Source organism: Choloepus didactylus, chromosome 9, assembly GCF_015220235.1.
Source record: "Choloepus didactylus isolate mChoDid1 chromosome 9, mChoDid1.pri, whole genome shotgun sequence".
Lineage (NCBI taxonomy): Eukaryota > Metazoa > Chordata > Mammalia > Pilosa > Megalonychidae > Choloepus > Choloepus didactylus.
In genome coordinates, this window is record NC_051315.1 from 98,063,272 (window position 1) to 98,085,780 (window position 22,509).

At 37.2% G+C, this 22,509-nt stretch overlaps 1 protein-coding gene across 2 annotated transcripts in view; it reads left to right on the forward strand.

Annotated features, from left to right (window-relative positions):
* PARD3B (par-3 family cell polarity regulator beta) overlaps nucleotides 1–22,509 on the forward strand; it is a 1,159,791-nt gene that overhangs the window by 850,138 nt on the left and 287,144 nt on the right. The gene's annotated exons all lie outside the window — the stretch shown is intronic.

The window sequence follows — 22,509 nt, forward strand, 5'->3', positions numbered from 1 at the left end:
CTCATGGAGTGGTAGGAGACCAGAGACTATCCTCTGCCCTTTCTCAGTCTCCAGACCAGGGACAGGGGAGGACATTACTAAAGCCAGATAGTTTTAGTTAACTGGTGTATCTGGTTTAGTCTGGACACCGGAGACTGCTTTGTGGACACTTTTTGCAGATTCTTCCAAATGTTCCTTACTGCACCAGTGCCTGATGTAGGAGATTCATTTTCCATTGACTTCCTAAGACCCTCTTGCCCGTTGCCTCTGTCCTCAACAGTACACCCCTGGAGCCTCCATACCCTGGCTGTAGACTTCTTGGATGGTGTCAGTTTGAGATGGCTCTAGCCTGACTTCCTTCAACAGCATCTACTTTGTTCACTACAATCACTGATCTCTTGTCCCTCCAAATGATAGAAGTACAGATTGCCCCTATCAGTCCCCTTTCTTCTCACCCTGCTGTAGGAATGTGCCAACCAGCCTTGCATTTCAGACTTCTCCAGGGTGGTGTCAAGCATCAGACTTTGTTCCTTGCCATTTCTAGGGGATGCATGCCAAACTCTCCCAAGAATTCTCTCATGCAGGGGAGAGGGGAAAGTCAGTAATGTTTGCAGTCATCAAGCAAACAGGCAGGAAGTGGGATGGCAGTCTACTTTCATACAAATACCTCCAAATTCTCTGAGGGGCTCTCTTATAACGCCCCTCACTTGTCTTGTTGGGGGTGAAAGAGGGAAGCACCTCTTTCCCTTATTCTCTGTACATGTGTAATTTCCCCTCAAAGAAAATCTCTCTCCTCAATTAATCTCTATACTTCTCTTCCATGGGAATGTGATGGAAGGTGATAGTTGAGGGGCCAGTATGCCACCTGTTATTAAATCCTTAGAAGATATCTCTCTTGAGAATGCTGGGTGATACTTGCCACCAGTTGTTCTGAGTTTAGAATCATTAACTGATAACTATACATATATGAAAGGACCGTGTAAGCTACAATGTGACATTCAGGGACCTTGGATAATATTGACACCTGTGAGCCTTCCTGTTACATTTCCATTACTCACAGAATGCTATGCCAGTGTTCCTCTGCTCTCCTCGGACTCTTGCGAGTAACTTAACCCCTGGATGTGGTAAATCAAGACTTGCCCTGGTCCTGCCATCACCTGGGCTAAGGTTTCTCCAGTGGCCTGGTATCCTTATAGCCATCTGACCTACTGCTCTATGAATTCCAGTGGGACAAAACTCTGAACAGATGTTGATTAGTTTTTCCTGGTGGTTTCTTATGGACTCTGCTTTTCTTTTGGCCATTTTGAATTTCACACTCACCCCTATTATGGTAATTATAATGATTGCCAGAATTTGTGGGCTATGAATTAAGCATCCTGATAATAATGACAACAGGTAAAATATTTAGATGAGAATCTTGCCTTTGAAGTTGTGGAGTTCAGAAATTAAAAGAGTAGGCTCTTCATGGAACGTCTCAGTTTATATTGTGGCCCTCAATATGTTACACTGGGCAAGTTCTGTAATCTCTTTGTGTCTCAGTTTCCTTATCTGAAAAATGGGAAGAATAATAGAATCCAGCATTATTGAGAAAATTATATTTGTTTAATTATATGTAACGTGCTTATAACAGTGTCTGATGAACAATACACATTTAATAAATGTGAGTTATTGTGGTAAACAGAGTGGTCCCCTGGAGATCTCCGTGTCCTAATTCCTGGTACCTTTGAATATGTTATGTTACATGGCAAAGGATAATTAAGCTTGCAGGTGGAATTAATGTTGCTAATCAGCTGACCTTAAAATAATGAGATTATCCTGGGTTTTCCCAATGGGCCCAATGTAACCACGTGGTCCTTAAAAGTAAAAGAGAGGTACAGAAAGACACAACGTTGCTGGCTTTGAAGGAGGATGGGGCCATGAGCTAAGGAATGTGAGTGGCCTGCAGAAACTGTAAAGGGCAAAGAAATGGATTCCCCCTTAGAGCTTCCTGAAGGAACCAAACCTGCCGACCCCTTGATTTTAGCCGATTTGTGTTGTTTAAGCTACTAAATGTATAGTTATTAGTTACAATCACAATAGAAAACAAATACAGTTATCAGAATTATTATTGCTACTTCTACAATATCATATAATATACAGGGAAAATTTTCCTCCTCAATCTAAGGTGTTAATGAAAAAAAAAAACCATAAAGAATTAACTAGTCTATAAATATGAAAACTGTTAGAGCTTTTCACATGTCACCATCTTCCAGAATATTACTAAATGAAACCTTAACTTTATATTTTTATTACAGATAATTTGATTTGGCAAGTTCATACTTCATTGCCCATAACACAGGGATAGCCCTTCCCTTTTGTTGTCCAATATATTCTGTATTTTCCTTTGGTAGAAATTACAGGTCCTAGATCATTGAGACATCTACCAACTCAGGTTTTTTCCTTCCTTTATTCTAGCAAAATGAAGATCTGAAAAGTGGTGTTTGATTTTATCTTCAGTGTAAAAATAGCAACTGTTTTCCATAGCCTTTTGCATCTAAGTTTGTGAGCATGTTGGAGTTGCTACTACATGAACATTTTCAACAACAAAGAACACAAAAGCTGTTACCATTAGCCAACAGATTTTGCTTCAATTCTCATCTGTTGCTCAGATGCTATTGACTTAGTTTCTTTCTTATTTAAAAAAGATTGATTGCCTTAAGATTTTCTTGGAGTTAGATATGTGGTTCAATTATGTACTATTTTTTTTCATTGTCTGTTGTTCACTGACACTCTCCTGACTTAAGCTTCGGCTTAGGTTGTGCACTTGTGCCATGTACAGTGGCCCCTGGAGGGGGATGAATGAGACCGGAAATTCTGCCTCCCTCCTATCACCAAGTCATGCATCATGGAAGTGCGAACATGTTAGCCATGGTGTTGAGCTTGCTTGTTAAAAGCTAAGCTTTTCACACTTTTCTGATATTAGCTGGTCCATTCATGCTGATGATATGTTGTAGGGTAGTTTAGCTCACTTGTTGATTTAACCTGACCCTGGTCCTTTTCAAAAAATATATGGGGGATCTCTTTAATTCATCTTTTTATACATGCTGTCTAGCTCCAATATGCTTATATTGTGTTGTTTTTTGGAATTACCGCCTTGCTTGATTCGTGTGGTTCTTAAGCAGGCCATGAATTGTTGTGAAAAAATATGCCACTCAGGAACCTACCATCCCTGTATGCTCTGTTGATCTGCTGCTGAAAAAGAACTCAAGGGGATCAAGGTACTTGATTTTTTCCGTTAAGTGTTTGGATTACTTAGGCATCGTGCTCATCATGGCACAACCTTGCAGAAAGACTATCCATAGCTCCCTACAGCCAAAGGATGGAACCCAAAATCCTTCAATAGACAAGCCCATTGTTCAAGCCCTGGCCACCTTCTGTGGCCTAGCAGTTGTTTACTGAGACGCTGAAGAGAAATACCCTTTGGCTAAGAAAATCTTTCTCTGTCTAGAGTGGAAACCCCAGAGATCAGTCCCTGATTTCTTTAATATTTAATATCCTTGTCAATCCTCATATTTTTAACTGAATTCTGTCATAGATTTGAGTTTAAAATCCATTCCTTTATAAAATAGCTGCTGTTGCCTTCTCTATGTTGATATTATAGGTCATTCATTTTACAAACCTTTGAACTGTCAACTTGTTCTGGACACCAAAGGGAAAGGATTGATGCAGTTCAAGTTCCTGTTCTCACACTGTATGGTTTGGTACTAAGAGGGGAATTATGCCTAAGAAACTCCTTTTTAATGGAGTAAATGAGAACAAAGTACAAACCTACCAGTGGGGACTACTTCTCTGTTTTTAAAATATATTTACACATAATCTTTTTTTTTTAATTTTTATTTTGAAATAAATTCAAACTTACAAGACAGTTGCAAAAATAATACAAACCCCACACACAGAACTCCAGCCTACCCCAACCCCCCCTCCACCAATACCCAGATCTACCAACTTTAATATTTTGTCACTTTACCATTTCTTTCTTTCCCTCCCTCCCTCCCTCCCTATCATCCATCATCTATTGCTCTGTCTTCTGAACCTATGAGAGCAAGTTGCCCACATCCTTCAACAAATAATATAATTCACATATACATTTCCTATGAACAAAAATATTCATTTATGTAAGCACATTAAGTGTCGTTAAGAAATTCAAGAAATTTAACATTGATATAAAGCTTACATTCTATATTTCCTTTTTTTCTTATATCCCAATTGTGTCCTTTGAGCCTTTTCTCCTCTATTCTTAGATCTCATCCAGGATCATCTATGGCATTTAAGTGTCATTATCTATTTAGACTGTCTTTTTTTTCAGTTGTGGAAACACATATACAGCATAAATCTTCCCATTCCAGCCCGTCCCAAGCATTCCATTTAGTGGGATTAATCACATTCACAATGTTGCAATGCCATCACCTTCCCACCATCCATTACTAGAAATTTCCCTTCACCCCAAACAGAAACCCTACACTCATTTCTTATTAACTCCCCATTGCCCATTCCCCCACTTCTAGTAACCCATACTCTGCTTTTCATCTCTCTGATCATATTCTTTGATACTTTCTTTGTGTTTACTGTGGGGCTTAAATTTAACATCCTAAATCCATAACATTCTTGTTTTCTTTGATACCAACTTAACTTCAATAGGACACATAAACTATGTTCCTATACTCCTCCATTCCCCCATCTTTATGTAGTTCTTGTCAAAAATTACATATTTTACATTGAGTCCAAAACCATTGATTTATCATTACACTTGATGTATTTTAGATACTGTAGGAAGTAAATAGTGGAGTTACAAATCAAATATACTGTAGTATTGGTATTTATATTTACTATGTGATCTTTACTGGAAATTTTTATTTCTTCATGTGGTTTCAGTCAATTGTTCAGTGTCCCTTCCTTTCAGCCTGCACAGTTCCCTTTAGCATTTCTTATAGGACTGATCTACTGGTGATAAAGTCCCTCAGCTTTTGATTATCCGGGAATGTTTTCATCTCCCCCTCATTTTTAACCTCTAGGTGTTTGTTAATTTTGTAAGTCTCTGATGGTTATTGACTTCTATTTGTATGCCACTATGGTCAGAGAATGTGCTTTGAATAAATTCAATTTTTTTTTAAATTTACTGAGGCTTGTTTTATGTCCCAGCATATGGTCTATTCTGGAGAAAGTTCTGTGATCACTAGAGAAGAATGCATATCCTGGTAATTTGGGATGTAATGTTCTATATATGTCTGTTAAATCCAATTCATTTATCAGATTGTTTCGGTTATCAGTTTCCTTATTGGTCTTCTGTCTGGTTGATCTGTCTATAGGAGAGAGTGATGTGTTGAAGTCTCCCACAATTATTGTGGAACCATCTATTGCTTCCTTTAGTTTTGCCAGTGTTTGTCTCATGTATTTTGTGGCACCATGATTGGGAGCATAAGCATTTATGATCATTATTTCTTCTTGTTGAATTGCCCCTTTTATTAGTATGTAGTGGCCTTCTTTGACTCTCATAACATCCTTGCATTTAAAGTCTATTTTATCTGAGATTAATATTGCTACTCCTGCTTTCTTTTGGTTGTAGCTTGCATGAAATATTTTTTCCATCCCTTCACTTTCAATTTCTTTGTGTCCCTGTGTCTATGATGAGTCTCTTGCATGCAACATATTGATGGTTCATATTTTTTGATCCATTCTGCCAATCTATATCTTTTAATTGGGGAGTTTAATCCATTTACATTCAATGTTATTACTGTGAAGGCATTTCTTGAATCAGCCATGCTATCCTTTGGTTTATGTTTGTCAGATTTATTTTTCCCTCTCTCTCTTACAGTCCTTTAATGAGCCAATACTGAATCTCTTTAGTACTGAACCTTTCTCCATATCTCTCTCTCCTTTCTTTGTTTCTCTGTCGGTAGGGCTCCCTTTAGTATCTGAAGTAGGGCAGGTCTTTTATTAGCAAAATCTCTCAGCATTTGTCTGTGAAAAATTTAAGCTCTCCCTCAAATTTGAAGGAGAGCTTTGCTGGATAAAGTATTCTTGATTGGAAATTTTTTTCTCTCAGAATTTTGAATATGTCATGCCACTGCCTTCTCGCCTCCATGGTGGCTGCTGAGTAGTCACTACCTAATCTTATGTTGTTTCCTTTGTATGTGGTGAGTTGCTTCTCTCTTGCTGCTTTCGGAACTTGCTCCTTCTCTTCAGTATTTGACAGTCTGATCAGAATATGTCTTGGAGTGGGTTTATTTGGATTTATTCTATTTGGAGTTTGCTGGGCATTTATGCTTTGTGTATTTATATTGTGTAGAAGGTTTGGGAAGTTTTCCCCAACAATTTCTTTGAATACTCTTTCTAGACCTTTACCCTTCTCTTCCCCTTCTGGGACACCAATGAGTCTTAAATTTGGACGTTTTATATTATCTATCATATCCCTGAGGTCCATTTCGATTTTTTTGATTTTTTTCCCCATTATTTATTTTGTTCTTTCATTTTCCATTCTGTGGTCCTTGAGGTCACTGATTCGTTGTTCAGCTTCCTCTAGTCTTGTACCATGAGTATCCAGAATCTTTTTAATTTGGTCAACAGTTTATTTTATTTCTATAAGATCATCTATTTTTTTATTTACTCTTGCAATTTCTTCTTTATGCTCTTCTAGGGTCTTCTTCATGTCCTTTATATCCTGTGCCATGCTCTTCTTCATGTCTTTTATATCCTGTGCCATGCTCTCATTGTTTGTCTTTAGTTCTTTGATTAATTGCTCCAAGTACTGTGTCTCCTCTGAACTTTTGATTTGGGTGTTTGGGTTTGGGTTATCCATATTGTATGATTTTTTCATATGCTTTAAAATTTTCTGTTGTTTTGGCCTCTTGGCATTTGCTTTACTTGATAGGGTTCTTTCAGGATATGTAGAATTATTCAAAGGCTAATCTCTAATTTGTCAGATCTACAGCGTGGTGGCATACACTTTCTCTAACCAGCAGGTGGCATCCGTGAGTCACCTATTCCGCTCAAGTCAGTTCTCCCCAACTTTATCTTTGTGGTGTGTGGGTATCTAATTTTTGTGGGGGTCCAACTGGTGCACCAAGTTTGGGTGTGTTGTTGGTGCTGTCTGCCCTGAATGTGGGGTGTGTATCTGAGCAGTTAGAGAGGGAGGACAGCGTTAATAATCAAACCTCCCAGGTGTTCCTGGAGATTTAAGGCTGCTGCAAGAGTCTAAACCTTCCTTTCAGTCTTGCCACAGATTGTCTCTTCTGCTAATCCATAAGTCCTTGGTCTTGGCGAATGGTCACTGGGATTTCCGAGTGGGTCCCTCTTCCAAGCCGTGCCCTCCTAGGGCCTCTGCTGAGGGAAGTTGTGCTACATCACAAGTGCGCACCATCCCTCAAGGGAATTTCTGGGTCTCTGGTCCGTGTAGGGGTGTTCCCAGCCTGCTGTAAGGATGGGTAAATGGGATGTGTTAATTTCCTCCTTTTCGCACAGCTCCACCTTCGCAGCTCCGGGACAATTAGCTCCGGGACAATTAGCTGTGTGTTGTTGGAAACACTTCCTGTCACACTGGGATTTTTGACATGGCTCTGGGCTGTGGCACCTGCGCCGGGCAGGAGCGTTCCCATTCCTCCAGGAAGATGGCTGCAAGGGGTGTGGTTTTTTTCCCCTTTTGGCTCACCTCCGCCTTCCTCGCGAAAGGCTATCCTCCACTCCAGATATTGAGGTGTTCGCACAGCCCGTTCGTGCCGCGCTTCACTGTGCGGTTCTCACTGCCGTATCTGCAGCCGCTTTTGGGTTTTTTAAAAAAGAACTAGTCCGCCTCCAAACACTAACCCATGGTTTCCCCATACTGCAGCATGGCTGCCAGACTTTCAGCAGCTTACTCACGTATTTCAGATTGCAGACTCCTGGTTTCACCAAGTGCACGGTCCCTGTGGATTTAGCAGACCTTGTCCAGCTGGTGCATCGCTGGAACTGGTGTTCTGGGTCACTTTCTGGCTTTTATCTAGTATCTTTCACTGAGGTGTTTTTTTTGCCCTGTCTTTCCTAGCCACCATCTTAGGTTCTCTGCACATAATGATTGGATGAGTAACTGATGGAATGCCTACTCGTTGCCAAGCACTTTAATCCTTCTTTTCATTTATTCAGCAATATTTATTGAGAGCCTACTTTGCTTCAAGCATTGTTCTAGGCACCATTGTAAAGCAATGAAAGAGCAAAGTTCATGTTTTTATGGCAAGTATCTTGTCTTAATAAAGGAAGGAAAAATTAAAGACTTGAATTTCTTGTGGTGAGTTTAAAACAAAAACAGGCAGAATATCACATACATGTGAAGTACTTGTAACCATGGCTTTTCCAGGGAGTAGTTGGCCATTCACCTTGATACCTCTGGGACAAACCAGTACTTTTTCAGCTTAGGGAATTAGCAGTCAACTTAGTGCTGAACAAGAGATCCAGGCCCTGGCTCTCATGAATTTGCATTTTAGTGAGAGGGAGAGAATAAACAACTAACCCAAAATATCAAGATTATTTCAGATTGTAGTAAATGCAGTGAAGAAGGTAAAATCAGAAAGGATGGTGTCAAATGATCCTTAGTTACCTCAGTAACTAACAGCCTAATAGGATGTGCATCTGCCCAAGCTATACTGAATTTTCAGTAGATGCATTATCGGAACTCGGCACACTGTGGTACTAAAGCCAAATCACTTTATACCTGCTGTGTGTGTGTGTGTGTGCACTTTTTTTCTTTGCAGCATATAAATATGGGGAGGTTAATTTTAAACCAACTTCACATAAAGCTGTAACAAAAAGCTAATCCATACTGTGTCTGATTTAATACAGGAAGTCCTGTTACACCTAGAGTAAACCTTCTGAAGATAGGCAGTCTGCAGTGCAATTGGTAAACTTGGTTTGCAGCTATATGTAGCAACTCTATTCCTCCCAGCTCATCATTTGGATGTTCTTTATTGTTTCTCTTTAACTCAGCTAATGTAGGCATACCTCCAGGATACACTGGTTCAGTTTCTCCTTAATGGAACATCGCAAAAACCCAAAGTGTGAACTCTAATGACAAACGTATCTTTTAAAATCTAGAGAATCTACTTTTTATTTCTTAATAAAGAAATGCTATCAGTGGGTTTTTAGAAGTTGAGTTCAAATCAAACCCTATTTTATTTAAATTTGAGAATTCTATATAAAGGCATTCTACTGTGAATTGTTTTAAAAGGAATACTACTCCACACACACACACACACACACACACACACACACACACATATGCACACACACTCCATCCACCACCACCACCAAATTAATGCTTAACCTAGTTAAAATCTGTTCCTTACTAGCTCTGTGGCCCTCACTAATCCCTTAGAGTGTCAATCTCCTCTTCATTAAATTGGGGATAATAACAGCCCTTAAAGTTGTTGTGAAGTTTAAATCAAATTAAATATATGTAGCAAAGCTATTAATCTAGTGCCCGACTTGATAGGTGCTACTTCTTGTCTTTCCCGTATGGTTCCATCCCAGACAGCAATGACCATAGATATCACCCGTCTCTTGAGTAAAATATACTTAAAGCCCACTAAATTTCTATTTCAATTTTTCATTTTTCCTCTAATTGTTAGTTTGTAATTCAGATTTGTGTGATATTTTTCCTTTAGCCTAGACAATTTTGCATAATAAATTAAAAGAATTAATAAAATAACAAAAATCATTCAGTCATTTATATTTTATAAATTTGGGTCACCTCTTTCTAAATGTAACCACATAAAGGTTATTTATTCACTTGGGAGAAAGCAAAACTTTCTACTGCTGAATACAAATAGAGTGAAGAAAACAGTTTTTCATTTTCTTTTTTTTTTTTTTTCTTCATGTATTTCAGCACAGAGAGGATGGGATGGGTTTTAGACTTCATATTCTAAATGCATGGCTCATAGTTATTTCATCAGGCTGCCTTGAAGTTGTCTTATAATACATTACCCATAATGATACATTTTGACTTGATTTTAAAATTAGGTTAGATAGAGACTGAGTACTTAAATCACCAGGGAGCATGACATCTGTCGTACATTTCTCCTCTTTACCTCAATCCCTGAATGGCTGTTATAGGTCTCATGTACAATAAATGTAACGTGGCCATCGCCTGTCATTACCTCTTTCCAGATAGTGGTTGTAAAATGTCTGGGTATCCCTTCAACTTTATGGGTATGAAGAGTAACCTAGCTAATGTAGCCAGGACAATGAAATTTTAACAGTCCTTTCCCCAAAGGCAAAAGGCCAACAACATGCTAGAATTAAGATGCTTTGCTTCATGAAGTAGAGACCAGTTGGAAACATGAAATTTCAGATGGAAAATGAAAGCCAAAATAGGTCAAAGTTCTTAATTCAGCTTCAGTCTGGATATAGAAATACATTGAAAACAGAAAACCTTACTTATCAGGGTAAAATGGCTGCATATATTGAGCCTAAGAGAAATGTATGACTATGGCAAAGAAATAAATTTGCATGTCAGAGGCTAATACAGGCACAGCCATCCATCCTTCTCCATGGCTGTCTGTGATTGCAGAGGAAAAGAAAGAGAAGCCAAAAACACGCTGGAATTTAGTTAGGCTCATATTTTGTCTCTTTTGTACCTCTGAATTTCCTCTCCTCACAGTTCATCTTAAATTATTTAGTTTCTTTCTCACAGTGTAAGCCATGAATATTTTGTTTCTTCATTTTGTTAATTTGCCAATTTTCCTTTGAGCTAAGTACCCTAGCAATTTTAATTTTTCATTCGAGTTGGAAGAGCAATGACCCTTTTTTTTTCATTATTATTATCACAGGCCTGGTCTCAGAATGCTACTTTTTATGACCAGCAGTGTTGAGCTTATAATGGAATTGCGAAGTAGAGAATGTAATATACTGATATTGACTTCCATTAAGCCCAGTGGTGTGATCGCTGATAATAGTTATATATTTATGTCGTATACATTCTAGCTTTGTTGGTTTGCAACTAAGCACCAGGGAGGAAAATTAGCACCATAATATGAATAGATTGTGAACATGAGAGTGGAAAGAAGTAATAGAAAGCACTCTGTGAATAGGGCAAGTGATACAAAATGATGGCGATAGATGGAAGTTTGGTTACTAAAAAGATAAGTATAGATTACATTTGGATCAAACAAATTTAGTATGGTTTGGTCGGCATTTATTTCTTAACTAGAAGGGGACCCAGAGACAAATGAGCTGCTTGTCTGATGGGCTGAGTGCAAAGACAAATGAATCACTGCTTTGCCCAGTATGCAGAGGTTTCTTTGGTGTCTGACTTTGATGATTTTCTTTGCAGCTGTCAAGCATATCTGCAAATGTTTGTTTATCGTTCTATCCGTTTTTTGAGCATGTTTTTATGGAGGGCATGGATGGAATTAATTAGTAGAAAAATGCCCGGGTAGCTTGTTTTCAAAATAATTTTAAAATCTGATTGCTGTTCATTGCCTTCCCCTCCTACCCTCTGTAATCTTGATTACGCTGTAGCTGTTCATGGCTGTCCAAAGCGGTAAGATGATTTCCCCATACTTATCACAATAAAAAATGATCATGGAGAGTGTGAACCAAACGCTTATTTGTTTAATTAGGGTTCTCTTCTCCTCTTAGTATGCGAGCACAACTCCCATTAACGTTAATGTAAATTACGAAAGAGCACTGAAGAAGAATGGACCCCTTTATCTCATTACTTTTCTTGGGTAATGAGGTTTAGATTTGTTAACAGATCAGAACAAAAAGTCCAGTGGAAAAAAAAAATTGCCTTAACTTTTAAAGAAATTGATATGCTAAAAAAGAACTTTCACAGGCACTGAAGTGGAAGATACACATTAATAAATAAACTTCATTAGCATTTAAGGTGAAATATTATCATTTAAGATGCTGGGTTACTAAAATGCAAAAGATTTCCTAATGGACCTATTTGCATACTCATATTAAATAAGTAATAAAACATATTAAAAACAGTTTTGTTCACATATATAAACACTCATAAGCTCCTGGTGAGACTGTATTTGCTTAATTTACTTTGTACATGTCCAGCACAATGTCATGTCCTTGTGGGATGTTTACTTAATACTATTAGATAATGACAGGTATGGATTTAACAATTTGCTTGGGGGGAATGAAATTGGTTCTTTGTTTAGCACCTTTTATCTGAGAACTTCAATATAATTTACTAACATCTATCTTCAAGATGCATTGAAGATGAATGTGGCAAATAGGAGCTTTACTTTGTAGATAATAAAGAATGAGACATTGAGAAGTGAAACAGCCTGCAAAGGACCAGACTTTGAACTCAAAGTAATGCCAAGACCCCTCTTGATCATTGCTACTATTTTATTAGCATCTAAAAATTAATTGACATCAGCCATAACTCTGTGTATAATTCCATATACACTATAGAATACTTCTTTATTATTGCCATCTATTGGATTTTCCTGTCTTAAGGTGACATATAAAAAAAGCAATTTAATTACATGAGACGGTTCATAATTAGGGGGAAAGACTTGAATCTTTGGCATAGTAACTGTAGCTGTTTCTCTCATAGAATAAAAAAAAAACTCCCCATAAAATTATAAAACAGGAAATATGCAAATTGAAAAATGGATAGAAGATATATAAATATGACTGGATTGCACATCTAAGACTATTATCTCAACCATGCTAAATAATATCCACCAGGATTTTGGAGGCCACCTAATTTTGCTTCTCCAGCTATCTGGTGATCATTTCTGCATGGTGGCCCTGCCTCAACCTCAGTTTCAACATGTCTAAAATCTACTTTGTAATCCATCCATCTAAGTCTCCAGCTCATCCTGACTTCTAAATCTGAGGTGCTGCCAGGAATCCATGATGGCTAGGATGCCTCCCTCTTCCCATGCACACACTTCCTTCAGCCCATAGATACTTGCAAAATTGTCCCTCACTTCTGTGGCTCCTTTTCTATTTCTACTGCTGCAGCTCTAATTCGGGGACTTTGTTATTTTTAACTAGATTATTTCAATAGCCTCTTGATTTGCCCACTTTCTTCCTTTCTTCACTCCATTTCATACTGGGTATAGCTACCAATCATTCATTCATTCATTCAGTTATCAGATATTTAATAAACACCTACTACTCTAAAATGCTATATAGAATAGTAGCAAAGATTAGATTCTCTGAAAACATTCTACTTAGGTTCAAATCCCAGCTCCGTTTCATCGCACTGTAAGACCTTGGGCAACTACTTAACCATCTGTGCCTCAGTTTCCTCTTCTGTAAAGGTTGGAATAATAATAGTATCTACCTAAAAGAGTTGCTGTGGAACTAAATGAGATAATACATTAAAAATGCATGGCACATAAATTCTTGAAACATGATCTATTAGTATAATTCTGCTCTAGGAGCTGAGATGATTCCCAATTACTTAGTGGTTCCCAAAATCCAACTGTACCCCAGAGTGATCTACAGAGTTTGTTAAAATTACAGATTCCTGGGCTTCATCATCAGAGATCCTAATTCATTAGGTCTGAGATGGGATTTGGGAATCTGATGGTTTTGATGCAGCCAGACCCAGGGACCCTCATTTGGGAACCATTGGCTCATAAAATTCAAACTATTTAGTTTGAGATTCAATACCCTCTGCATTCTGATCCTAGTTTATTTTTGTATCATTATTTTTCACTGTACCTATCTATAACTCTCTACTCTAACCAGTTAGTCTGCTCACTAACTAGCATTGTGTAATCCCAAAATGATGCCCTCAGGTAGGATGACCTCCCTCCTCCTCCTCTGTCTCTTTCTCTAAGTACTGCCAGACTTCTGAAGCCCACCTCAAGCCTCACCTCCTTTATGAAAACTTCTTTGACCTGCATTTCTCTTTTTCTCTTCAAAACTCTTTCTTATCTGAGTCTTCTCATTCTGTACTTCTCATAAGCTGGTTTGGTTTTTAATTAGGGTTTTACTTGTCTGTCTCATGTTGTCAATGGGGTTGTGTAAACTCCTTTAAGCAAAGAGATCTCACGATGGCTTTCACAGTGTTGACCCTTAATAAGCTTTTGCTGATTGACTCATTGGCTTATATAGTGTGTTAATTGAAGTGGACTTATTTGGATATTTATGTGTTGAGCCCTTTAGTCATTCTAAGATAATAGTATTGAAAATAATGAAAGTAGTAAGTGTGATTCAAAAATAAAAAAGGATGAAATGCATTGGGATTTTTTTTAAACTTCTACTTGAAGAAAAGGTTGAAGGATGTATTAAATGGTAATAGTAACCAGCTGTTCTGCATCTCCACTGAGGACGGTGCTAGAGAAAATAGGCCAAAATAACTATTAGAGAAAATGAGGTAAGATATAAAAAAGAAGATGGTTGTTAAGCACTGGAATGAGGTTTTTGAACAGGTTATAGAATTGACCTCCCTGAAGTACTTTAAAAAGGATAAATATCCATCTAAAATGATATGAAAAACTTGCCAATCCATTCATTACTTGAATATCTATTAAATGTTACTCTGGGGGAACCCAGAGAAAATATACAAAATGAACCCTTTACTTAAACTCACTGTCTAGTTAAGTTGGCCCATAAATATGAAATTATTAGCAATGAAAATAGGATTTTAAATTAAGAGCTAAAATTATGGGTTTCTGATGTATATTCTCCCAACTCCTTTCTATACACTCCACCCCTATAAAACCTACTTTGGTCTTTAAAAAGCAATAAATGGACTTTTTCAGTGTCCCTGTCCGTGTTTCCAGAGTAAGTGGAGCGATCCCCATCTTTTCTAAAATAATTTATTCAATACTTTTGAACAGGTACCTATTAAGTGCACAGCAAGCATATTGTGATAGGTATGTTATATTTCTTTTTTCTCTGACATCTTCTTTCATTCATTCAACAAATATTGATTGATTGTCTCATAAGTGCCAGTGCTTGAACCCAGCTTGGAGATACCACAGTGAAAAAATCAGACATGTCCTGAAAATGTGGTAGGGCATAAAAGTTCTGAAACTAAAGTGATGTAAAATTTATTAAGCCCCTTTAAGATAACCACAATATCCCCAAATCAAATGCCATAAAACTATGGTTAAAACCGTTTGTAAAGACAATGTACTTGACAAAAGTACTGAATAGTGAGATGTCTTGATATCTAAACTTAGTTCTACAACTGCCTTCTCAAATGGAAGCTTTTGTTTGCCTGGTAGATGCATGCATTTTATACACTTGTAATATGGGTACAAATAACCTTTATTGTGGTCCTCAACTGGCCATTAGCTGAAGCTGATTATGAAGTAGACATGTCATAGATTTAGTCTGTGGACTAAAATAAAGAAGTGTTGATTTAGTTGAAATTTCAGTTTCACAAGGTGAATGGCACTGAATTAAGGGAAATAGACAAAGATTATTAGTGTTTTACTTGCCAAATGGAAAATCTAATTAGAAGCAAAATGAAATTTGGCTTTCAGATGTATTCTTATACAGTATGTCATTTGGTCTGCATTAGGGTGACCAGCTTATTCTGGCTTGAGCACCAAAAATCCCATATCCTAATTCCCAGCAAAAGAACAGCCGATCACTCTAGTCTGCAATCTTAATTTTATCTGATCCTTCCCTTCCCTTGTCACCCTTTCCTTTTATGCTGCTATATAGTCATAAAAATTATTTGAAAAAATAAAGCAAAAATAAAAAGTAAATAATATAATTTTAATACAAATTTTTAAAATCTATACTACAAATTAAAAACTACATATAAAAAAAGTGAAAACTATAAAAGAAAGCTTTAGTGAACTCTTCTATTTCCTTAGCTTTGTGGGCTTGTTATAACCTAAGCTGCCATCTTTTCTTCTAAGGCTTTCTTGATATCTGACAAAGTCTCACAGCTCTAGAAATCAAAGTAGAAATGTCTCAGCAAAGAATGGCTAAAAGCAGCAGTCTACTTGCCAACGAAAGAATCCTTAAAAATATTGTATAATTCAAAAATAAAGAAAGGGAGAGCTGGAGGGAACACCAACCAAAAATAATGATTGCAACTCTGATTGCAGACAAAATCACCAGTGAACTGTAAAAACCCTAATTCTGTGGCTTGTGGTATTAGTTCCTCCCATTGATCAGGTTTCTTCTCCCCCTGGGACGATAATTTTCCACTTTAAATTTGAACTCCAGTCAATGTACAGTAGAAAATCAATATCATAGATTTGTTCTCCTTTCCTTGTGACTCCTGGAATTTTCAGAGTATGGGAAGGAACAGATTTTGTGATGAAGATGGATTGTAAAATAAAAGGGTTGGCTCTGCCCAATTTCCTCGGACTTTGACCCAGACACTGTACTCCAGACTGCCAATGTCATCTTCTCCTCCTTGTCTCTGTCAATTCCTGCTCTACTGGGGTGTTATCTGTCTAAAGTCATATGATTACCAACACACTTTTGGAGAGACCCTTTGGCAATCTAATTGGACTTGTTATCAGAAGGGGATAAGAATGTAAATATAAATAAATGAAATAATTTTCCTATTTATACCACCTTTTCCCCTTAATTTTGTTTTCCTCTTTTCAATTACATCTTCTTTCCCTACATGGTAACTTAGAGAGAGGAAAGTAGAGGGAGAAACTCACAAAAAACTATAGAATAGTCCCCAAACCTAGACATTTATCATTTATATAGATGATAGTTCTTGCATTGTCAAAAATAAACAAAGATGCTAAAGAATCATTCCAACAAATGCAGATATGGGGACACAGGAGGTCATTCACATTCTCTCAGGCAGATAGAACACCTTCCCTGACAGTTTGAGTCCTTTGCTTAGCCTTCTAACTCCAGCTCCCCTAGCGTCTTCACAATCCCAGCAAGCTCAGGCCACACTTCATGGGAAAGTCATTGGCCAGGCCTAATTATACTAGACTTGCATTAGAACTGGTCTGGACCATTTTGATATTTCCCATTGGTTTTCTTCCACCCTTGAGTTCAGAAACCACATCTTATCCATTTTTTGTGTTCTTCCCAATTTCTTAGTCTTTGCCTCATCTCCCCTCCCTCTGGCTTCCCCCCAAATCTTCTTATAAATGTAACCGAATATTTAGGTTCCTCCCTGTCCTAGTATCCTGAACTAACCACAGAGATAGTTTGATTATTAAGTCTCTCTCCTGACCCTGATCAACTTGAAATAAATGTTCTCCACATCTGGTAGCCCAACCACAGAACTGAAAAACCTATGGAGCTTTGAGCAACCATGACTACTCCTAAACAAGGGACTCCCTGCCCTGTCGGCTTCCACTCTGGGGTCTGTCCAGTAGTCTTGCCTAGAGCCCAAATTCCATTGTAGATTTGAGGCCCTACCTTGACCTCAGCTTGTTAGACTAGAGCTCTGATCTGTTAGGCCTTGTTTATTTCCGATAGGCCACAACAACAGTGCTGAATTCTAGCTCTATCTCCAGTACCATGTATCTATAGTTCCAGGACCATTTTCCTGGAACCTCGTGTATCTTATCTGACTTTCAAGCATCTGTCTGTCATTTACTTTGCTCACTGCCAAGACCTACCAGCTGATGGAATATCCTTGTATGGGCCACTTCTAGACTACCTGTCTGGCCTAATTCAGCCTCTTTGCCTCTATGCAACTCCCTAGCCATTATTTGTCCTGGTTAGTGGGATATCTAATCCCCTTCTCCAGTGATCTCAGGTTGTTGGGCACATCTGGAACCACATTTGCTATTGCTAACTGCCTTGCTCATATCAAACATTTAATAATGGATTTCTGAACTAATTCTTGATTACAATTGATTATTTTTCTCTTTTAGTTTCTTTTTATCTAAAATATTCATTTTGAAAAGATACAACTATTCTGAAAAACAGAAACAAGTCCTTATACATTGAACACTGAAATCCCTGACAGAAGAAAATGTCTTGGTTATGGGTTAGAACTTACTAATATGCACTGCTCTTACTTTTCATTTTCAGTGTTAAACTTTAAATCTAACTGCCTATCATGTTTTATTCCATAAGAGATGTATCAGCATAAAGAGAAATAGTGATAGGTTATGGAATGTAATAGAAATTCTAATAGACTGTTTAACAATAATATGGCAGGCAGATACCATTTTAATCAGTATTGTCATTAACGACTATCAATAGAGAGGATAAGATATTCTTGTCTTTGTGAATTATGATTTATGGCTGGCACAGCAGTCACACTGAAGTGTATTTATTTTACAATATAGAGACATTGATTAAATGCACATGGCATCTCAAATATAGTTGACATTTTAAGTCAAAATTATTACAGACACACAGCCATTCATTTAAGCTGTTGCTTTAAAAATGTGTCTCAACTGATTGTTAATGGAAGAAAGTCTAGCTGGGCCAACATTTCAATAAGTTGATCCTTGATTTTACTGGCATGTATAGGCTGGGGGAAAATTGCCTCCTTTGCCCATCCTATTATTTTTCCATATTTGGTGGATGAGCACTAAAAAGAAAACTAGTCCCTTAAATGTCTATACACAGGGGTTCTAGATCACTCAGAAAATATTCTCTTATTAGAATAAAATTATTTTTTTGTTTGCTCCCCATAGTTCTCTCTACTCTGAAAATCTTGCCTTCTTGTCTAACAACTTGCTTAGGAAGTAGGTCTTAAATAATTGATGACAGCTGTAGCTGAAACATTAATATAGTTTAGGGATGATGGTTTTTGTAATGGATATTACTGTGTGTTGCCAATAGACCAGCAACTTTAAACAACATAAGTGTTTGAGTATTGATTGTTGATTTACAAGATTGAAGCCAATAGTAAGTTTGTCTGAGAGCATCCTTACATACCATGTCTATGAATTCTTTGATCTGTTCTCTCATTTATCAGCTCTTTTTAACCTCAGAACTTACTTTGCTTTTTAAAACATTTTATTTTGTAAGAATTTTATACTTATAGAAAACTTACAAAATATAGTACAAAGAATCCCCGTATACCTTTCACCTAGTTTTGTCAGATGTTAATGTTTTACCACATTAGTTCTAGCATTCTCTCTCTCTTTTTTTCCCTTTCCCCATATGGATGTGTAGATAGATAGATAGATAGATAGATAGATAGATGCATACATACATACATACATACATACATACATACATACATACTTTTTTTTTAATAATTTGTGAGTCCATTGCAAACATGATACCTTTTTACCCCTAAACTTACTTTGAAGCTAGGACTACATCACTGTTTCATTTTTTCTCTGTGTTTAAGGAAAGTAAAAAGTTGGCCTTAATTCAGCCTCAAATCAGTGAATTTTAAAATTACAAAATAAGGAAGGTGATGATTTTCAAATATTATTACAAGTCAAGAAAAGATGTTATTGTTTTATTTGTGTGAAGCTGTGTTATCGCCACCTAATCTAAAACTCTAAATTAAGTCAGCATGGACTTCTGGTAAATGAGTGCACATTTCCATGAGTGAAGTGTATTTCTTTGGCAGTTAATGAAACTTCAAATGTAAGACCTCTCTGCAAATAGGTGCAAATATCTCATCCTTGTGATGAGGCCTCATTAACCACTGAATTTATTGCAACGTGTTTGAATGAGATGGTAAATAGGAAAATGCCCTGCTGGTTATTATTAAAATCGTGCTGCAGACAGTTTCTGAGAAATCCAATATCATCTTTTTCTCAGACTTGTTATCCTTCCTATTTTTGGTACAGATGATTTATTGATAAGACTGGGGGTGGGGAGAAGCTGGGAAAGCATTGCCACTCTTTGATCACCTTAAGGCTTTTCTTATAAAAACCTGAGCATTTGAAAACGGATTTTGTAAACAAAAACCTACAAAGATAAATGAAATATGATCATTATAGTGGAGCTAAATTCATCCAAAAAAGTATAGTTTTTCTATTCAGAAAGGAGGGAGTGGAGAAATGAAGTTTATACTCTGCCAGTCTTTTTAATTCCCTTCATTAGGTATTCAGGTGCTTTATATTGGAGAGTCCACTCCAAGTGTGTCTGACTTCCATCAAGCTCTTCTTTTTTGAGAGAGAAGAGGTAGTGCAGTATGATAGGGTAGGTGTACATGGTATAAGGTGTGGGATGTACATCTGTTGAGGATCAGTACCCAAATAAGAAAATCCCTCCAACCCTGAGCATTCACTCCAGCTTTTACTGAAAACAAAATAGCAATATCCAAGTGTATTTTCCTCAACCCAGGCCTGTCTCTAGATTACTAGAATGTGATGATAACAACACTCTCTTACCCCACCACCACCTATTGCTGAATTTGCCCTTATTCCTAACTGGAGATAGTTTGATTCTAAGCAAGATGAAAAAGTATGAAATAATATAAACACTCCACAGAATCCTTTTCTTCTTTCTACATGCCAGGATTTAATTAGTAAGAGCTGCTGAAATCTACTCTGTACATTGTGTAAAGTTGAATACATCCTAAATGCCCATGCCCTAAATATCTTCTGTGTAAAAGATGATAACCTTTACGAGTCACTTGAAACTTTCAGCCAAAATCTAATGTATGTATTATGTTATTATATCATCATTAACATCTCTTTTTAACTTGGTTAAAATTTAAATTGGTAGATAGCTTTTTATAAGGATTCTAGGAATGTTAATATGTTGATATTCCTTACCCTCTAGGTTAGCTATATTCTATCAGTGTTAATGGTAAAGACACTTTCTTTCTCCTAGTCACTTTTTTTCTGTCCATTTGGAGAATCCACATGTGCAATGGCACAGTATTTATGAAGTACATGTGCAGTTAAACCTCTAAGGCACAGTCCTGGGACTCTAAAAATTGTGTGCAAAATTTTGACCGTAAATAAGTATGTATATGTTGTGTGGAGAAAGGGTCCATGGTTTTATTCTAATCCTCAAATGGATCTGTGATTAAAAAGAAGTTAAGAATCATTTCATGATGGAATCCCATCTCCATGGTATGTTCTCTGTTCTGACAAGTGGCTAATACTGTTATTTCCACTTTTTTACTCTCTTCATTAATGTCTTCAAATTTAGCCCTCATGGATACAATCTCTGTCACTGGAATAAGAAAGCAATCTTCTGTGGGAGGAATAATGAGGCATAGGCTATCTGTCTTAATACTTTTCATATCTCAAGTACCTCCTCAAGACAGACTCTGGGATGGAGATAATCACCTAGATGCAGTGTCATGAGAAGCAACACGTCCACCCTGGAAGGGTAGACTTCTTCCTGGTACTCTCTACAGAGGTTCTGCCAAGTGTAAACCAAATACAGCTCTTCTAAACCTAGGAATTACAAATCATTTCAGTGGGGAATCTATAATGTTTATCTGTGCTTTTCAGGACAGTCCTCACTTTGAGGTTTCCTCTCTGCTGACACAACTCAGACTAAAAACTTCAAGTGTATTTAGGTAGCTCCTTGAGTTTCATGCCACTAGAACTGTATTACATACTCTCTCCTTCTGTTAAGGTCTTTCAAATGTGTAATAAAACTAGGCTGTAGTATCATACTTGGCATTTAGGTACTTCTACATTACACACTGTACTCCAAACTGAAAAATGACCAAGTCTGGGACTTGCAGATGTATTAAATGAATTATTCTATTAATGTATCAATTCTGTATATTTAAAATCTTTAGCATTGGTGTTCTTAAAATAAGTAGCTACATTAAAATAAATGAAATGTATAGATGAAGCTTGCCCACATAATTTCAATGTTATAGTCAAATAATTTATGCCTTAGCCTTATATAGCAATGCTCATTTTCATTAAAATTGAAAAATTTGATACTTCTTCAAAAAAACAAGAATATCCTATTTGACGCAAATTACTGTTCGAGAAAGTAATAGTAATTTCCTTTCTTGAAAGGGCAGGCAATTAGAGATATAAGTAGACCAAGAGTTAATGTATCAACATTCCCTTTAAAATCAGTAATGTTTAAAAATGAATCTTTTCATTTCCACCTAGATCACTCTCTCATCCTTGACACCATTTTTCCTGCCATGTTCTGTGGAAATGGTCTCTCCAGGCATCCTGTTCACGTTCTGGCTGCTGCTTATAGCTCCTCATCCTGGCCTTTTTTTAAAAGTTAGCATTTGCTGGATCTCTCCCAGGATCCCTGGATCCCAGCCCTCTCTTCTCACCCTACACCCTCTCTCTCTCAGCACTTTCAACTCTAACCTAGACTTTTCACCCAAGCTCTGAAACCATATATTCAACTTTTAACAATTTTCCCAGACGCTCCACAGGTATTCAACATGTTCTCTGTGGATTTAATTTTGGTCTTCTACCGTTGCTAAAGCTCATCCAGGCAGCTAAGAGGGTGATGCATCCTTTGCCCCTCACCTCTCAAATCTAATCCATTATCACGTTTTGTGAATTCTGCTTTCTATCTAAATCCTTTCTGTCCATTTTCATTGGACTTCCTTAGCTCAGATACTCATTTCTCCCCAGATTAAAGCAATGGCCTCTGTAGAGTCGACTTTCTCTTCTGACTTACCCATTACAATGCTACCCTTATGAGCTTCCCAAATATAAATCTAATCACCTCCAAAAA